We start from the raw sequence: 7,141 nt of genomic DNA on the forward strand, positions 1-7,141 counted from the left end.
GATTGTTTACCTTCCTTTTCTTAAGTTGTATGAGTTCTCTGTAAATTTTGGAGATTAAACCCTTATCTGAAATAGCATTGGCAAATATGTTCTCCCATGCAGTGGGCTTTCTTGTTGTTTTGTTGATGGCTTCTTTTGCTGTGCAGAAGCTTTTTATATTGATGTAGTCCCATTTGTTTATTTTCTCCTTAGTCTCCATTGCCCTAGGAGCTGTGTCGGTAAAGCTATTGCTACGACATATGTCTGCTATTTTGCTGCCTATGGATTCTTGTAGGATTTTTATGGTTTCCCGTCTTACATTTAAGTCCTTTAGCCATTTTGAGTTTGTTTTTGTGTATGGTGTAAAAGTTGATGATCTAGTTTCATTTGGCTCCTGTATCATTTTGACATGACTCAGTAGCCTGGATTTCTTCCTTGCTTTCTAGAATGACAAAATTGAATCAGCCATTTTCCCAAAGAGCCCTAGTTCCTTCTAAGGGAAAATGCTATTTAAAGGCTACAGTCCAAACAGTGGGATGCCATTGCTTCAGAGTTTTTATTACTTTTAGGCTTCCGGACTCAGCAGACACATCTAGGAAATATGTTATTTAGAAAGAGAAAATAAATCATGAATTCATATTGATATTCACAATTCACATGGAAGATTCCAGGCTTCTACTTTTAAAATATGAGATATATAGCTCTTCTTTTTCACTGAAAATATTATTTCCTAATAATAATATTAATATTATTAGTTACTTACTTTGTCCTAAATATACACATAAAGGTATTAAGATAAAAAACAACTTAAGATTTCTTGGCTGTTCTTTTTTGTCTTTAGGATGTATCTGGAAAATAATTACAATCAAATGCTAGGTTTCAAGTCACTTGAAAAAAACCTTTTTATGGCTTTGTGGCCAACTTCATACAGAGTTAGATTCTTTTATTTTTGTTACTTTTGAGTCTTTTAGGAATAGCTTTTTTTTTTCTCATTCCCTTTTCTTTTTCAAAAAAATATATTTTTATTGATTTCAGAGACAGGAAGGAAGGGAGAGAAACATCAATGATGAGGGAGAAACATTGATCAGTTGCCTCCTGCATGCCCCCCTGCCCCCCCCCACCCCCCCCACCCCCTACCCCCTGCCACTTGGGATTGAGCCTGAAAACCAGGCATGTGCCCTGACCGGGAATTGAATCCTGACTCTCTGATTCATGGGTCCACACCACCAGGCTCTCATTCCATTTTCAACACACTCAACTCTGCCTTCACCCCACCAATCAGCAAAACTGCTCTTGTCCAGATCACCAATAGCCCCCTCATTGCTAAATTCAGTGGACACTTTCGTATCCCTCTAATTTGATCTCTAAGGAACATCTGACCCTTGATCTTTCTCTCCCTAAAACCTTTTTCTCTTGCTTGTGGTGAGCTCGCCCCTCCTGGTCCTCCTTTGACCTCTCTGTCACTCCTTCTCCTCTGCTTTTTCCTGCCCTTGAAAGGTTGTAGTCCCTCAGGACTTGCCATTGACCCTTTTCTCATTGCCAACCTTGACTCTGGGGGTGCTCTCATGCTCCCCACAGCCTATAAGGTGTTCAACTCCTGCTGTGGACCTCTCGCCCAGACTCATGGCTGAGCTTCAGAATCACACATTCCAATTCCTATCTAGCGTCTTCTTTTGTATGTCTTATGAGTAAATTTTATATTTCTGAACTGAAATTTGAATCTTCTGAAAGCTTCCAAAGCTTTTCATTCTATATTTTCATTCCATCTACCCACTCATTTCGCCAGAAATATGACTGTCATTCTTGCTGTTTCCTCCCTCCCCACCTGCAACCTATTAACAAGTTCTATTGATTTTCTCTCTAAAATTTTTCTTAAATATATTTTTACTGATTTCAGAGAGGAAGGGAGAAGGAGAGAGAGATAGAAGCATTAATGATGAGAGAGAATCATTGATCAGCTGCCTCTTGCATGCTCCACACTGGGGATTGAGCTCTCAACTGCAACCCGGGCATATGCCCTGACTGGGACTCCAACCATGACCTCCTGGTTCATAGGTCGATGCTCAACCACTGAGCAACACCAGCCAGACTCTAAAAAATATCTTGAATTCATCAATTTTATTTGCTGCCACTATTACCATCTCACTCCAATTCCTCTCCATTTGACCAATCCAATAGCCTTCCCTTCTTGTCCACCATCCCATCTCTATTAAAAACTTAACTTGTGCCCTGGCTGGTTTGGCTCAGTTGATAGAGCATCGGTCTGCTGCCTGAAGGGTCCCAGGTTAGATTCTAGTCAAGGGCACATGCCCAGGTTGTGAGCTAGATCCCCAGTAAAGGGTGTGAAGGGGGCAGCCATTCAATGGGTCTCTCTTATCACTGATGTTTCTATCTCTCTCTCCCTCTCTAAAATTAATTTAAAAAATATTTTTTAAAAGTAAAACCTTAACTCACATAATGTCATTTCCCTGCTTAAATCCCATTATCATAAATTAAAACTCCTTACTGTCACTACTGAGTTCCACCTCACCTGACCCTTGGGTCCCTGCAACCCCATCTTGCCCCTGTATCACTTAGCTCTGGCCGCACTGGAGCTGCTTTCCAACAATCCAAGCTCCATTTTGCCTCAAAGTTCTCACATATGCTCTTTTATCTGGTCTTTCCCCAACTCTTGTCATTCTGGTCTCAGTTTAAATGCCTCTTCCTCAGAAAGGCCTTTCTTGCCTATCTCCCCCGCCCCATCCCCGCACCCCCAGTTTAATTAAGTGGGTACTGCATACTATTTCCTGGTTGGCACGTATATACATTGTGTTTGTTTAGTATCTCTCTATCCGGTTAGACCGTAACTATCTTGGGATAGGGAACATCTTGGTTTTTGTTCATTGGCACGGTGGCTATTTGACTGTAAGGGCAATTATCCATTTCAGACTTCCATACAAATGGCATATTCAGGGGTTTTCAGCCATGACCAACGAAGCAAAGCAAATCAATGTCTGAGTGCAGCACCGGTGACAATGTGTGTTCAATAAAGGTTGCTGTATTAGGATGCTTAGGGGGAAATACACAAGCTTTCTTATCAACTTTTCATTTAGCCCCCTTATTCAGAGGGAGGGCTAATCCCTATGACTCTAGAAACAAAAATAGCTTATATTTGAGTATCACTTTGAATCTTTTCAAAACATTCTTTGATGTACTCTTTTTAACCACACTCTGAAGCAGTCACTATATTTCCACTTTACAGAGGAGAACAGTGAAGCGCAGAGAGATTAAGGAACAAAGCAGCGGGGGGGGGGGGGGGGGGGGGGGTGTTCCCAGCTAATTAGAGGCAGAGCTGGACTTAAATCCCATTCTTTGAATTCCAATGCTAGTTTTGTTTATTCCACTATACAAATTAACCTCACAATGAGGAGCAGAAGGGAAAGTACCCATGATTTCCTAAAACAGCCGCAGTTCATACTGACTGGCCAGTCAACCTTTTCTTAATACTGAGCTTTGCCCCTTTTACAAACCAGTAACTATGAACAAAAATCACTCAGAACTGCTCTTTCTTCATCTGTGCTAACGTCATGCATTTCTCTTTTTAAGTCAGACTTTAAAGAAATTACTTCTGTTGTATTCTATAGGTACGTCTCACTTTAAGAAACACAAATTTAAATAAAAAAGTAAAAAAGTCCTAAGATCTTATTTAAAGACTCAACATAGAATTCTTTTTTATTTTTTAATATATTTCATTGATTTCAGAGAGGAAGAGATAGAAACATCAATGATGGGAGAGAATCATTGATTGGCTGCCTCCTGCACACCTCACACTGGGGATCAAGCCCGAAACCGGGGCTTGTGCCCCGACTGGGAATCAAACCATGACCTCCTGGTTCATAGGTCAACACTCAATCACTGAGCCACGCCCGCCGGGCAACATAATTCTTTTAAATAATGAAACCCGCCTGGCACATTTAAGGCAATTACACAATTCAGGGCTTACAATTGCCAGATCACACACAGCAGGATGCCTGTTTCTCACCCTGAATATATGTGTTTTTAACCTCACAAACCTGTAATGAATTTGCTGGATTGCTGGCTTTGCCATATTCTCAACATATAATAAAGGAAAAATTTGCTTCTTTGCAGAATAATTAAGTCGAGGGCATTGCATTCTAGCCACAAAGAATTGCAGATTTCCTTCTGTAGGCATTTTTCCTTTCAAAAAGGTTGCTTAAAGTGGTTTTTAAAAGATAATTCTAGCTTGCTGAATTTAGGGTGTGGAAAAAGTCCAAAGCAGAAATATTCCATGGTTAATTGTGCAAGCAATATTCCATGGTTAATATGTGTAGTAAGGGTAGGTGTCTTACACTGTTGATGATGCACGCCCCCTCCCCCTTGACACACAACACATCATTTAGCAAAGTGAAAAGTTACCAGAGGCAGTGAAGAACCCTTTAGCACCATCACCACATTTTAAATGTAAAATGATTTCATATTTGAGTTCTTTCTCCCATCCAAATGCTAACCAGGCCCAACCCTGCTTGGCTGACAAGATCAGATGAGATAGGGTGTGTTCAGGGTGCTATGGCCATAGAACTGAGTTCTTTCTAAAATCGCTCTGAAGTCATAGCTACTTTTCAGAATTTATCAGCAAGTTATCGGAAAATGGATATCTTCATATTCAAGGCAGATTTCTCATTGTTCTCAGTTCACTTGCAAAACAAGATGTTAGCTGTAAAATTTAATACAAGGCGTGTACTGGTATCTGAAGCCTGCTTTGAAATGCATTGAAAAATACACTGACTAGCCCTGGTTGGTGCGGTTCAGCTGGTTGGCGCATCATCCCCTACATGAAAAGTTGGTGGGTTCGATTCCCAGTCAGGGCATATACCCAGGTTTTGGGTTCAATCCCCACTTGGGGAAGGTACGGGAGGTAACTGATCAATGTTTTTTCCATCCAGGTCTCTCTAAAAATCAATAAAAAAACATATCCTCAGGTGAGGATTAAAAAAAGTTAATTAAAGCTAGATGGATGATATAGGATAAAATATAACAAAATGTTTAATGTAGAATGCAGGTGGTTCACACTACAACTCTTCAACCTGAGAAGAATAAAGGTGGCAGGTCCCAAGGATAGTAGGCACCTGCAACTTAGCTCCCAGGTAGCATTCTGAGATGGTATCAGTAGAGACAACCGTGTGAGACCTGGACCGCCTGGGCCCTTGACACCTATACCAGCTTCTCACTCAGCAAACTGGGCAGGATGATAGATGCAGAGTCTTTGGGGATTCAGAGAACAGGCAGCCAAGTGGTTAGAGCGTATAAGGAAGGAAGGGTTGATCTGTGTCACTGAGACTTGTGAATTATTCTGAGAGGAAAGAGCACTGCAGATGGGGAGAAAGTGGGTGGCTCAAAGGTCAAGGGCAATTTAAAGGTTAGAAACCAATGCATTTCTGGAAGTCTGAGTTTGCAGTGGAGATTCATGCTTACAACATAATATTCAAGACCACCACCAAGTTCTTGGTCCTTAATCATCCAGATTTAAAATACTCCAGGAACTTTTTATAGCTTGTCTATTTTTCTGCAAACAAGACCCATCAAAATGTATCCTTGTGCCTCCTGGAGCTGTGGAGTTCCCCTTCATCTACAGAGCACATGCTCTAGTTTGTTTTTGAGACTGTTACATAGAGACAGAATCAGAAGCCATGCCAAGGCCCAAAGGTGACCTTTGGTCACGTCCTGTCTATATAGTTGCCAGTTTATCACAGGAAGAATCAAATGGGCATGTTTTCAAAAAAAATAGAGAGGATCCAATGCTGTTGATGGTCTGAGGCATGGAAAACAAGTTTAACTTGTTTTCATGAGTGACATTTGTTGTATAAGCCTGCATGACTGGTCATCAGTTTGTCCTGGTTTTAACAGAAGATTCACCTGTGAGTGAGGGATATGATCAAGGTCATCAAAGATATTATGACACCCAGACAGAAGAGGGTGGTAGAATGGAGGGCAGAGGTTGGGTTTAGCTTAGGGGGTCAATCATAGCAAAGTTGGGGAGGCCTAACAGACCCTAGTGAGAATGGAAAAAGGCCAGATGAGAAATGGGTGACTTTGAATTGAAATGGAAAGATTGATGGGAGGGAGAGAAGGAGGACCAGAGGGGCCAATTCTTCAAGACACCCATTGTCCCAATCTATCAAAGTCAGTGATTTGCAAATTCTGCTTTGAGCTTCTCACCTTCACTTTAATCACCAACTTTGTAAATGGTTGATCCATTTAAGTTTCTTTAAAAGACACAACCCACTGTGGAGTTAAAAGAAAAAAAATCCATGGTCCTAGATAAAGGCAAGCAAAAAAAATCATTTGACGATTATCTGGGGCTTTGTCCTTTATGACTGCATCAGCCCAGGACTTATAGAACCTGCTACTTTATCTTCAAGGAACACAACCTGCCTCCAAAGCTATGTTTGTCGAGGCCAACACTGAACTTAGATCTGTACAGTCTGGATTTGTGCCTTGGTGCTGATGCTTATCTGTGTAATTATGAGTAGGCCATTCATTTGCTTTTGTCCACACTCTATCTTGAACTCAGAGGGGTACACACAGAAAGGAAAGCAAACTGTATTTTTGTGAAAGAACGTGGTGGCTAGGTGCTCATTATCTGGTACACATGATTATCAGCTAGCTTCCTTCAGCTCTGTTCCCCTTTGAAACACGTTTGCAATGCAAACTCCTCTTCAGTGATGGGAACAGTACCAGGTATAGTGTAGATGCCCATGAATATTTCGTGCAAAGAAAAATATAGGCTTAGCTCCCAGATGGTGCCCAGGTCTTTTAGAAGACTGATCTAGAGAAACTTTAGGAGTCTCCGTCTATCAAGTCTGAGGTTCCTGGCAGCACACAGGACACCCTGCACAACTCCACACTGAATTGTTTGCACTCTCTGGCACACAAGAGGCCGTTGAATCCTGGGATACTTTTGTTCATATCACTCTCAAGACTCAGCTCAGGTATCCTCTTCCTGCAGAAACCCCTACTGTCCTGGATTTCCACACTGAGTTAAGGGTCTCTCTACCACAATGAACTTGCTGACCCAAAATACTGTGATTGCACCCTTTCCCAAGGTAAGGATTGTTCCCTTACACAGTGCCTGGCACAGATGGCAGCAGACCTAGGAATGCTG

The sequence above is a fragment of the Myotis nattereri genome (genome assembly GCF_964212035.1).
Source record: "Myotis nattereri genome assembly, chromosome: 2".
In the NCBI taxonomy this organism is placed as follows: Eukaryota; Metazoa; Chordata; class Mammalia; order Chiroptera; family Vespertilionidae; genus Myotis; species Myotis nattereri.